Raw genomic sequence first — 13,700 nt, forward strand, 5'->3', positions numbered from 1 at the left:
AGCAGCCCTCAGGCTCAGGCTGAAAACACAGGCCAAACTGAGAACCTCCATCCTCCTCTCATTAGAGCCTCCATCAGAGCATGGCTGTCCTGGTGCTGCTCCTCTGCCTGGTGACCTTTCCAACCTGTAAGTGTCAGGGTTTCAGAAGAGGGACTCAGACATGTCAGCTAGGAGATGTATGACTGATGGTGGTGTTGCTTGTCCCCAGGTGTTCTGTCCCAGGTGCAGGCCTGGCCTGGTGCAGCCCTCATAGACCCTATCCAACACATGCACTGTCTCTGGGTTCTCATTAACCAGCACTGGTGTATACTGGGTTCGCCAGCCTCCAGGAAAGGGTCTGGAGTAGATGGGAATAATGGAATATAATGGAAACACAGGTTATAATTCAGCTCTCAAATCCAGACTGAGCATCAGCAGAGATACCTCCAAGAGCCAAGTTTTCATAACAATGAACAGCCTGCAAATTGATGACACAGCAATGTACTATTGTGCCAGAGACACAATGAGGGAAATCCAATGTGAACCTGAACAAAAACTTCCCTAGAGAGATGCTCAGGACCAGCATGGGGCAGTGACCACCAAGAAGGACATTTTAGGATCATTTCAGTATCTAGGAAGTTCTGGCCTAGGCTGTATGAGCAACTGTTTTAACGTTAGAGACGTGAACTATTCTTCTAGCCATGGTAATTCTCTGGAGTCCACTGTTTAGTGTAATAGTCTATTAAACTTCTAGTTTGTGCTCACAATAGAAGAAATTTTAAATGATTCTATAATTAAACAGCATTTAATGAGAACAAGTTATTGAACTGATATTTATCAACAAAACTCACTGGAACATTGAGTGTGTGAGGACATCCATGGAGACTTGGTAATACATTGTTTTTCGCAAGACTGCAGTTTTAGCAACATGGTCACTGTTTACTTAAATGATGTTTGAAATCTTTGTATTCATCTTCTCTAACATGAAGTTTTCAAATACATGTCACTTTGCAAGACAGGGCCACTCCTCCCAATGATGGCTGACAAGGCCATGCTCTGCTCCATATGCAACAGGAGCCATGAAACCCTGCATGTGTACTCTTTGGTTGGTGGTTTAGTTCCTGAGAGATCTGTAGGATCTGCTTGGTGGATATTGTTGTTCTTTCTATGGAGCTGCAAACCCCTTCAGTTCATTCAGTCCTTTCTCTAACTCCTCCATTGGAGACCAGATGTTCAATCCAATGGTTGTCTGCTAGCATCCTCCTCTGTATTTTCCGGGCTCTGAAAGAGCTTCTCATGAGACAGCTATATCAGGCTCCTGTCAGCAAACACTTCTTGGCATCTACAATAGTGCCTAGGTTTGGTGTCTGTATATGGGAAGGAGCTTCATGTTGGGCAGGCCCTCCATGGCCTTTCCTTCAGTCTCTGGTCCACACTTTGTTTCTGTGTTTCCTCTCATGAGCATTGTGTTCCCTCTTCTAAGAAGGACTGAAGCATGCACACTTAGGCCTTCCTTCTTTTTGAGCTTAATATGGTCTGTGAATTGTATCATGGATATTCCAAGTTTTTAGGATAATATGCACTTATCAATGAGTGCATAACATGTGTGTTCTTTTGGGACTATTCTTTTACCTCATTCTGAATGATATTTTCTAGTTCCATCCATTTGCCTAAGATTTTCAAGAATTCATTGTTTTTAATAGCTGAGTAGTACTCCTTTTTGTAGTTGTACAACATTTTCTCTGTCTTTTCAACTTGTGGATATTATAAATAAGAATTCTATGAATATAGTCAAGCATGTGTAATTGCTATATGCTGGAGAATATTTTGAGTATATACCCAGGAGTGGTATAGCTGGGTTCTCAGGTAGTACTATGTCCAATTTTCTAAGGAAGCACCAGAATGATTTCCAGAGTTGTTAAACCAGATTACAATCCCATCAAAAATGGATGAATGTTCCTCTTTCTCCATATCCTTGCCAGCATCTGCTGTGACCTGACTTTGTTATCTTAGTTATTCTAAGTGGTGTGAGGTGAATCTCAGGGATATTTTGATTTGTGTTTTTCTGATGATTAAGAATGTTGTACATTTCTTTAGGGACTTCTCAGCCTTTTGTTATTCCTCAGTTTAGAATTCTTTGGCTAGCTCTATGTCCCATTTTTCATAGGGTTTATTGCTTCCTTTACCTGTCAATTTATATCACATATAGCAGGGACTCCTTTAAGTGCCAGCTCATACTAACCAGCCCACATTATCTGATATAGCCAATGAGAAGTGACTATTTGAGTTAATTTTATATCCAGCCACTTTTCTGACGCAGTTTATTAGCTGTAGGAGTTCTCTGGTATAATTTTGGGGGTCACTTATGTGTACTATCACATCATCTATGAATAGAAATAACTTGACTTCTTCCTTTCCAATTTGTATCCCCACTATCTCCTTTTGTCATCTCACACTGATACTGATAGAGCCAAGCATTTGACAGAGGTCTCAAACCCCCTACTGAATAGTTACAGGGAGGACTGAAGGAACTAAAGGGATGGTAAAGGGAACTAAAAGTAAGAGCAACACTATCAACTAACCTGGACCCCTGGGAGTCCCAGAGGATTAGTAACAAAATCATGAGCATACACTCCCTGACTGGAGACCACAGGACCTTATATAAGAGTGGGCAGCCCTCTCTGGTCTCATCTGGAGAGCATGTGCCTAACCTTGTACAGATGCAATACCCCGGGGTCCACAGTATATACAAAGCAGACACCCACTCAGAGAATAAAGGGGGAAATGGGTGAAGAAATCTTTGAGGGGAAGTGAGTGAGGGGGGCAGTATTTGGGATATAAATAAATAAAATAATTAATTAATATAAAGAAAAATATTTTTATTAACTTATTTATTTATCCACTTTATTTATTATAGTCATTTATTTTATCCATTTATTTATTGCATCCCAAATGCAGCCATGCCCTTTCCCCACCCACACCACCCACACACAAACATTTCCATTCTCTCACCCTTTATTCCAAAAAGCAGGAACATGCGCTCTGTGTAGAAACCCATCCTGGCATATACTGTCACTGCAAGACCAGGCATATCTTCTCCCACTGAGTCCAGACCAGAAAGCCCAGGTTGGGAAACAGGATCCACAGTCAGAGATAGCCCCCACTTCAGTTGATGAGGTACCTGTGTGAGCAGCTGCACATCAGCTACATATGTACAGGGGTCTTAGCTCCAGCCCATGTGTGCTCTTTAATTGCTGCTTCAGTCTCTGGTAGGCTCAAGTATGCAGGTTGGTAGACTCCATTGACTTTTTTTTATGATTTTGTTTCGTTTGTCTGTTTGTTTGTGGAGTCCCTATTCCCATAGGTTCTCTTAATCATTTCCTGAGCTCTTCCTAAAGGCTCATTGAACTAATTCTAATGCTTGGATCTGACCATCTGCATCTCCTTTGGTCATCTGCTGTGTGGAGCCTGTCTGAGTACACTCATAGTAGGCCCCTGTCTGCAAGCACAACCAATTATCATGATTAGTGTCATGAATTGAATACTGCCCATGGAATGGGTATCAGTTGAGGTCCATCACGGGTTGGCTATTCCTTCAATCTCTGCTCCATACTTATGCTTTCAGTCTGGGTTGCCTCTAAATATAATAATCAGGGATTACCAGCAAACATACAGACATACAGTGCATAGGAATCTTAGATAAGACAACATATCTTTTCAAATTTCTTATTTGAATTTGATATTCATTTTTGTGTTTATTACAGGTTTCTCTATCCACAGATGTATAACTTTGTGTTTGTGTGCATGAGTGTATGTGGGCATGTGTGTGTGTGTGTGTGTGTGTGTGTGTGTATGTGTGTGTGTTTATGTGTACTTGTTGACAAGATTCCTAACTCTTCGAATCAACATGGAATTTTTCAGATATGTTCTCTCACTGAAAAATACCTTACCAGTTGCTTTGACTGTTTGTCCAGTGAACCCCAGTGTTCATATTTCCAGTGGTCATGCAAAGCCTTTCCCAAAAATGTGATCTCTACTCTGTTGTCATACACAACTCTTTTCTGTTCATGCATATTAATGCAAACAATTGAATTATCAAATGTATCTACATAGCAAAAATTTAAACCTAAGAGATATGTAGTTTATCTATAATATGTCTATGGAGATGATAGTCTCCATAGTCATTATATATAACAAATTAAAAGTAGCATATACCTAGAAATTGGAAAAATGCATACCATCACTTATAACAAAACTGGTTGAGTTTGGGGAACAGTTATAAGATCCAGAAGCAAAGGACCCTGAAGACTTGAGGACCTTTGGCTCAGGGAAGAAAATCACTTAGTTTTTCAGTTTAGGACACTGTGTGGACACCTGACACATCAGACCCAGCACTGACCTGGATGTGGTCACAGGTCACATGTCACCCTGATGGTTCTGTGAGTTCTAAAGAAATTGTACAGATAGGACTGGGACTAAAATGTGTGAGACTGCAGAAACAAGACTGTGAGGACAATGGAGCCAGTGACACCCACTGAGGTTCAGTTAGCTGCAGGCAACTGCAGGCATCATGTCTTTACTTTTCTTGATTTATATTTATTCCTTAGGTTTTTCCTCATGGATTTAATCTGGACAAAGGGATCTAGAGAAATTATCAACTCTATATAATTTCTTCTTTTCTCCAAGATCCTTTCTATGGGTCTTGTTTGCACTGATCTTCCAGCAATTGTAATGTATAATCCCTATGACAAAATCTGTACAGAGTTCTTTATTTGAAGCTTAGATGTACTCAGATTATATCTTGGGATTCTTCAGGACTCAAGAAGAATCTGTGAGTCCTTGTCAGTGGTAGTTTGGGATCCTGTGCAATGAATATATTGAAGATGGATATGTAAGGCAGTAGATGATATATGTTTAATTAAAGCATGATGATACCTAGAAACAAACTAATATTACCTTCTCATATGGCCTTCAAATTGTGTCACCTGTGATGATGGAATAGCAGAGTCCAGGACACCATAAGATCCTGTGAATTCTGGAGAAACTGTACAAACTGAACAAAATTATGCTATCGGAATAAAAGCAAAAGAAAGTAAATCATACATTAAACTATTTGAATTGCAATAATACAAAAATGTATATTTTTGTCATTGCTACTAATATAAATTTTGGATACACAAACATATGGGATCTATTTCTCCATGACAAGATTACTTTGAGTTAAGGGTTCAAACATTTCAGCCTTTGAGGATCATTCTCATTCAGAAGACCTGATGAAGTAGGGACAGTGCTGGAGTGTATGCAGTGCATAAGTAAGTTTAAGAAAGAAACCTCAGGAAGGTTTTCCAAAACACTGGCTCTTTATGAAATTCCTACAGAAATGTCTAAGAGGCATTCCTCCTCCATGGGCTTATTAGCAATTGCTTTTCTCCATGCATGAAAACTTTATTCTTCATAAACAGAGATTAGAGCTAAGAATTACCTCATTTGCATTTGTCTGATAAATAATTTTAACATGTTTCAAAATTCCTGTTGGCTCTTCTAGAGTGATTCTTGAAGAAATAGTTATTACAATAACTTGGATTATTTTAATTAGACTGAAAGATGGTGTGGCTTTTTAGCTGTTTAATTCCTTGCAGAATTTTGTGTCAATTCTGCTTCATTAGACCATGTTTCTAATGATATCATCATCTCTTTTAGGATGATCTTCACTTTGTAGTTTCCATTATTGTGTAGATAAACATGCTACAATTCACAGACCCAAATAAGCTAAGCAACAAAGAGGTCTAATAGGAGGATATTGAATCTCATTGAAAGGTGGATATATAAGATAATATCTATAGTTGGTATAGAAAGTGAACTGGATGTTGGAAGGTATAGATAGGGGGAAACAGGAGGCATCAAGCGATCAAGAAGGAGAGAGAAATGGGAGAGAAAACTGGAATAGAGGTGTGCATATCTGAGATAAGCTGGAAACCAGGGACAATGGAATTTCTCTGAAATATAAAGGGTAACCCTAGCTAAGACACCCAACAACAGAGAATATGGAATCTGAAGCAGCTACCTCCTGTAACAAGACATAACTTCCAACTGAAGGAAGGAGACACCAACACAACCACAAACCATTAAGCCCACAATTTGTCTGACATTCAGGATGTTCAGAAATAAAGTTGTAGTAGGATCTGAGGGAATGTCCAACCAATGAATGACCCAAATTGAGAGCCATGCCCTGAGGTCTCTCTCATTATGACAAATTAATGATGTTCTATAATTGCAGAGAGGAGTCTGGCATAACTGTCATGTCAGATGTTTCACCCAGCAGTGTGTGGAAACCAACACAGATACTCACATCCAAACATTAGACATAGATTTTGGAATTCTTTGCAAGAGAGGAAGAATCTCGGGAGTCAGAAAAGTGAAAGACATCACAAGAAAACTTACAGAACCAACTAACCTGAGCCCATAGGGACTTACAGAGACTTAACCACCAACCAGAGTGCATGAATGGGATAGTTCTAGATAGATATAGATCATATCTACACATATGAAAGAATATGCAGCTTGGCTTTCATGTGAGACCCCCTAACCACAGGTGCTGCGTCTGTCTATGTTCCTATTGGGTCCTTGTACTCTAACTCGAGTGTCTTTTCTAACCTCAATAGGAGATGAGCCTAGTAGTACTACATGAAGATAAGCCTAGGCAAGTTGATATCCATAGGAAGACTCCTAAACTCCAAGGAGAAAGGGAGGAGACTGGAAGAGTTGAAATAAGAGGATGGACTGGGAGGAGAGGAAGAATAGGAAGCTTTCATTAGGATTACAGAAAAGGAATGCATTATTTAATGAAAAATATAAGCAATAAAATATCATTAACAGTAATGAACTATTAAATGACTGTATACAAAATTAAATGCATTAACAAACATTCTAAAAATAAATACCTACCTCTCAAATAGATGATAACTGAAAATAATATGTGCCTTCAAAATGAACTCCTTCCATTGGTAAAAGGGAAAACTCTTAGTGACTTCAATCTACAGAGTTTCATGAGAGAGGAAAGTCTAATTAGCATAATATTAAAATAAACTACACAATATTAAATTAAACAGAAATAAAATTACTTGAGTAATAGTCTCTTATCAGTTTCCCAGATTGCCCTGTCTGCCTTCAGTGAGATAGGATAGGCCCAATCCAGCAGAGAATTGATATGTCAGGATTGGGTATAATCAAGGTGCTCCCACTCTCTCAGAGCAGAAGGTCGATAGGGTATAGAATTTGTGATGGTAGACTGAGGATAGTCAGAAAATGTAAAATGAATAAATAAATGAATGAATGAATAAATAAATAAATAAATAAATAAATAAACAAATAAATAAATAAAGCATACTTGTGATCCTCCTGCTTCTGCCTCCTTCACCAAATCCTACGAGTGTGTGCCACTGTAATCATGTCAGGCAGAGGGAAAGAGCGACCTGTGTGGAAAGAAGACAGTGAGGAGAAAAGAGTAACATGATCATGTATTGGGGGCAGAACAGGACTGAAGACCCAAGCGCCAGAAGAAATAATGGAAATAGGCATCCATGAGAGGTAGGAGGTGTGGGGACCCTCTAGAACATACAAGAGACCTGGGAGTTGAGAGACTCTCATGACTCAGAACAGTGGGACCTCATATATGTAATGCCCTATAGTGGGGAGAGGGAACTTTTAGAGTTGGCCTCCATTACAAATGCAGGACATCAAGTGGAGGAATTGGTTTGCCATTCCACAGTCATAAACTCTGAACCAGAATTGTTCCTTTCTAAAAAAAATTTCAGGAAAAAGAATGGAGAAGAGCCTGATGGAATGGAGGCACAGTGACAGGACCAAATTGGGATCCAGCAGGACTGAGAATACTACTGACAATATCGCATCCAGACAGGAGCCTAGCATGATGGCCCTCCAAGAGGCCCAACAAGCAACTGACTGAAACAGATACAGATACTTACACGCAACCAATTGACAGAAGCCAGAGAACTCTGTGGTGAATGGTTCATGGTTATGTAAGTTGGGGGCCATCATAAGAAGACATTTTTCTGCCCTCTGGTCTCTAATTGGACTCCTAGCCAATGCGTGTCAGCCGAATATGTTGTATAATCACCGAAGAATGGGTAGCAAGCCCAATATATCAAATATCCTTAAAACAAATAGAATGATTGAGGTTTTCAAAAATATCTAATAATGGAAAAAGGTGCTTGGGATGGAAAGAATGGGACCCTGTGCTCTATCTATGGGGAGCTAATTCTACTATGATATCAGCAAATACCATGGATATTTTCAGAAAATGACACACACAAGATCATATGCAGAAAACTGCAATCTCCTTTCTAGGTGATTAGACAAGAGAAACAGAGAGGGAGTAGGCAAACAGGAAAAACAGGAAGGAAGAAAGGAAGGAAGGAAGGAAGGAAGGAAGGAAGGAAGGAAGGAAGGAAGGAAAGAAGGAAGGAAGGAAGGAAGGAAGGAAGGAAGGAAGGAAGGAAGGAAGGAAGGAAGGAAGGAAGGAAGGAAGGAAGGAAGGAAGGGAGAGAGACATGAGACTAAGAGAGACCAGAAGGGTCATCTTGAGTAAGAGGAATAAAGAGTGAACTTAATGGGGATGCACTAATACAAACATATTACATTACAAATAATCACAATATTGTTCATTTTAAGTAGAATATGTAATAGAGACTTAAAAACTTTTTTAATAACCCAGGATTTTATTGTGAATATGGGAGTCCATTCTTGTCTGTGTATTTTCATGTAGTTTGTATACAATGCATGCCTGTCTGTGTATCTACATCTGGATGATTCTGTTTGTTTGGGAGATGCATATTTTCTTATAAAAGGTAAATGGTTTACATGACAGAGGTTACCACAGCATCCTAGACCACATATCCCAGTTCAGAGGTCAAGTGCCCAAGGATGCTGGGAGTGAGAGATTGCCTTCAGGGTTGGACATCTCTTTGACTGGGAAGCCTTTGCAGACAGCCCAGCTACCCTTCCTACATAATCTTCAAAGTGACTCTCAGAACACCAGAATCTGATAAGACACTTCAGCTCCTGCATTCCTCATTTCAGACTGTGACAAAGACTGTGTTGCTCATCTGCACAGCCCACTCTTGTTTTTTTACATTGTTACTCATGAGTGTGGTGTTGAAGAAAAAATAATGAGATTCCTGCATATACTGTGGGACATCTAAACAGTACAATTGAGTATGAAATGCAGACCAGGTTCAAAAGAGGATTCGCCAATTGATATGAGGATTCCTTCTCCTTTCCTATTCCAATTCCAATTCTCTCTCTCTCTCTCTCTCTCTCTCTCTCTCTCTCTCTCTCTCTCTCTCTCTCTCTCTCTCTCTCTCTCTCTCCCTCCTTCTCTCACTTCCTCCCTTCCTGCCCTCTCCCTCCAACATATATTCTACACTGATGCAAATAAGTTGGGAATGGTAGGCTACAAGTCAGAATAAATAAGCAAACTACAAGTTAAAACACTTCAGCTCAAAAATCAGATCTGTATACAATTCTTGTATTATTAAAATTTCTGAATGTTGTAATATAATAACTAACTCTCAGAGTAAAGAATTATACTACATGTAGAAAGTGCTAAATTCACTTTTGATGGTTCAGAATTTAAAATGTTAGATTTACACCTGCAACAGGCAATCAGAAATAGGAGCCATCCATTATATATGGTGCATACTCAGTCTCAGGCAGGATTCCCAGGACCATTAGCACAAGGAATGAAGATATAGACCAACTATCAAAGCAAATATGTTATAAGCCTCAAATTTGCATGAAAACACCATGTTAGCACTAAAGTTTAGAAATAAAATTCCTTTTTTCTCTTTTTCTTAATTTGATTTATAATAGATTTCTTCTTTTTTAATATTTTTTATTTTCTATATTCTTTGATTACATTCCAAATGATTTTCCTTTCCCGGATCCCCCCTCCCCATATGTCCCATAAACCTTCTTGTCTCCATCCATTCTCTAATAACTTCCCTCCTTTTTCTCTGTCCTTATATTTCCTTCCAATGCTAGATCAATCCTGTCCAGGATCAGGACCTTCTCCATACTTCTTCATAGGACTCATTTGTTATGTGATTTTTGCCTTGGGTATTCAGGGCTTCTGGGCTAATTATTTTTTTATTTTATTTTTATTGATATATTTTTATATACATTTCAAATGATTTCCTCTTTTCTGGGTCCCCACTCCCCGCAAGTCCCATAAGCCCTCTTCTGTCCCCCTGTTCTTCCATCCACCCCTTCCAATTTCCCTGTTCTGGAATTCCCCTATACTCTTGCACTGAGTCTTTCCACAACCAGGGGCCACTCCTCCATTCTTTTTGGACATCATTTAATTTGTGGATTATGTCCCGGGTATTCAAAGTTTCTAGGCTAATATCCACTTATCAGTGAGTGCATACCATGATTGATCTTTTAAGACTGGGTTACCTCACTTAGTATGATTTTCTCCAGCTCCATCCATTTGTATAAGAATTTCATGAATTCATTGTTTCTAATGGCTGAATAGTACTCCATTGTGTAAATATACCACATTTTTTGTATCCATTCCTCCGTTGAAGGACACCTAGGTTCTTTCCAGCTTCTGGCTACTACAAATAGGGCTGCTATGAACATAGTGGAGCATGTGTCCTTATTGCATGCTGAAGAATCCTCTGGATATATCCCCAGGAGTGGAATAACAGGGTCCTCTGGAAGTGACATTCCCAGTTTTTTGAGGAACCGCCATACTGATTTCCAAAGTGGTTGCACCATCTTGCAATCCCACCAGCAGTAGAGGAGTGTTCCTCTTTCTCCACATCCTCGCCAACACCTGCTGTCTCCTGAGTTTTTGACCTTAGCCATTCTGACTGGTGTGAGGTGAAATCTCAGGGTTGTTTTATTTGCATTTCCCTAATGATTAATGATATTGAACATTTCTTAAGGTGTTTCTCAGCTCTCCCAAGTTCTTCATGTGAAAATTCTTTGTTTAGCTCCATACCCCACTTTTTAAAGGGTTTATTTGTATCTCTGGGTTCTACTTTCTTGAGTTCTTTGTATATATTAGATATTAGCCCTCTGTTCCATTTAGGGTTGGTGAAGATCCTTTCCCAGTCTGTTGGTTGACCTTTTGTCCTTTTGACGATGTCCTTTGCCTTACAGAAACTTTGTAATTTTATGAGGTCCCATTTGTCAATTCTTGATCTTAGAGCATAAGTTATTGGTGTTCTATTCAGGAACTTTTCCCCTGTGCTCATGTCCTCCAGGGTCTTCCCCAGTTTCTTTTCAATTAGTTTCAGTGTGTCAGGTTTTATGTGGAGGTCCTTGATCCATTTGGAGTTGTGCTTGGTACAAGGAGATAAGAATGGATCAATGTGCATTCTTCTGCATGCTGAACTCCAATTGAACCAGCACCATTTGTTGAAAAGACTATCTTTTTTTCCACTGGATGCTTTCAGCTCCTTTGTTGAAGACCAAGTGACCATAAGTGTGTTGGTTCATTTCTGGGTCTTCAATCCTATTCCATTGATCCGCTTGCCTGATATTGTACCAATACCATGCTGTTTTTATCATTATTGCTCTGTAGTAGAGTTTAAAGTCTGGGATACTGAATCCACCTGAAGTTCTTTTTCTGTTGAGAATAGTTTTAGCTATCCTGGGTTTTTTGTTATTCCAGATGAATTTGAGAATTGCTCTTTCTAGCTCTATGAAGAACTGGGGTGGGAATTTTATGGGGATAGCATTGAATCTGTAGATTGCCTTTGGCAAGATGGCCATTTTAACTATATCAATCCTGCCAATCCACGAGCATGGAAGATTTTTCCATTTTCTGAGATCTTCTTCGATTTCCTTCTTCAGAGATCTGAAGTTCTTGTCATATAGGTCTTTCTCTTGTTTGGTTAGAGTCACCCCAAGATACTTTATGTTGTTTGTAGCTATTGTGAAGGGGGGGTCATTTCCCCAATTTCTTTCTCAGTCTGCTTATCCTTTGAATATATAAAGGCTACTGATTTGCTTGCATTGATTTTGTAGCCAGCCACTTTGCTGAAGTTGTTTATCAGCTATAGGAGTTCTCTAGTAGAGTTTTGGGGGTCACTTAAGTATATGATCATATCATCTGCAAATAGTGATAGTTTGACTTCTTCCTTTCCAATTTGTATCCCTTTGACTTCCTTATGTTGTCTAATTGCTCTAGCTAGGACTTCAAGAACTATATTGAAAAGATATGGAGAGAGGGGGCAGCCTTGTCTAGTCCCTGATTTTAGTGGGATTGCTTCAAGTTTCTCTCCACTTAGTTTGATGTTGGATACCGGTTTCCTGTATATTGCTTTTACTATGTTTAGATATGGGCCTTGGATTCCTGTCCTTTCCAAGACTTTTAGCATGAAAGGGTGCTGAGTTTTGTCAAATGCTTTTTCAGTATCTAATGAAAAGATCATGTGGTTTTTTTCTTTGAGTTTGTTTATGTAGTGGATAGCATTTATGGATTTCCTTATATTGAACCATCCCTGCATCCCTGGGATGAAGCCTACTTGATCATGGTGGATGATCGTTTTGATGTGCTCTTGGATTCAGTGGGCAAGAATTTTATTTAGTATGTTTGCATCAATATCCATAAGGGAAATTGGACTGAAATTCTCTTACTCAGTTGGATCTTTGTGTGGTTTTGGTATCAGCGTAATAGTGGCTTTGAAGAAGGAGATGGGTCGTGTTCCTTCTGTTTCTATTTGGTGGAAAAGTTTGAAGAGTATTGGTGTTAAGTCTTCTTTGAAGGTCTGATAGAATTCTGCACTGAAGCCATCTGTCCTGTGCTTTTTTTGGTTGGAAGGCTATCTATGACCCCTTCTATTTCGTTAGGGGTTATGGGTCTGTTTAGATGGTCTATTTGATCCTGGTTTAATTTTGGTAATTGGTATCTGTCTAAGAAAATGTCCATTTCCTCCAGATTCTCCAGTTGTGTTGAGTACAGGTTTTTGTAGTAGGATCTGATGATTTTTTTAATTTCCTCGGTTTCTGTTGTAATATCTCCGTTTTCATTTCTAATTTTGTTAATTTGGATACTTTCTCTGTGCCCTTTGGTTAGTCTGGCTAAGGGTTTAACTATCTTGTTGATTTTTTCAAAGAATCAGCTTTTGGTCTTGTTGATTCTTTGTATGGTTCTCTTGGTTTCTACTTGATTGATCTCAACCCTGAGTTTGATGATTTCCTGTCTTCTTCTCCTCCTGGGTGAATTAGCTTCTTCTTGTTCCAGGGCTTTCAATTGTTCCGTTAATCTGCTTGTGTATGCTCTCTCGAATTTCTTTTTGGAGGCACTCAAAGCTATGAGTTTTCCTCTTCGCACTGCTTTCATTGTGTCCCATAGATTTGTGTATGTTGTGCCTTCATTTTCATTAAATTCTAAGAAATCTTTGATTTCTTTCTTTATTTCTTCCTTGACCAAGGTATCATTGAGTAGAGTATTGTTCAATTTCCATGTGTATGTGGGCTTTCTGTTGTTTTTACTGTTACTAAATACCACTTTTACTCCATAGTGATCCGATAGTAGGCATGGGATTATTTCAATATTCTTATATTTGTTGAGGTCTGTCTTGTGACCAACTATATGATCTATTTTGGAGAAGGTACCATGAGGTGCTGAGAAAAAGGTATATTCTTTTGCTTTGGGATGAAAAGTTCTATATATATCTGTTAACTGC

General features: G+C 39.1%; 1 long non-coding RNA gene across 1 annotated transcript in view; it reads left to right on the forward strand.

The window, feature by feature from the left end:
• Positions 1 to 214: 214 nt before the first annotated feature.
• The window catches only part of LOC127686878 (uncharacterized), an 80,825-nt gene continuing 67,339 nt past the window's right edge, over positions 215 to 13,700 (forward strand). The window contains exon 1 of the long non-coding RNA XR_007978256.1: positions 215 to 377. This is a non-coding gene — a long non-coding RNA (uncharacterized LOC127686878). The remainder of the gene's footprint in view (positions 378 to 13,700) is intronic.

This window comes from Apodemus sylvaticus, chromosome 6 (genome assembly GCF_947179515.1).
Source record: "Apodemus sylvaticus chromosome 6, mApoSyl1.1, whole genome shotgun sequence".
Lineage (NCBI taxonomy): Eukaryota > Metazoa > Chordata > Mammalia > Rodentia > Muridae > Apodemus > Apodemus sylvaticus.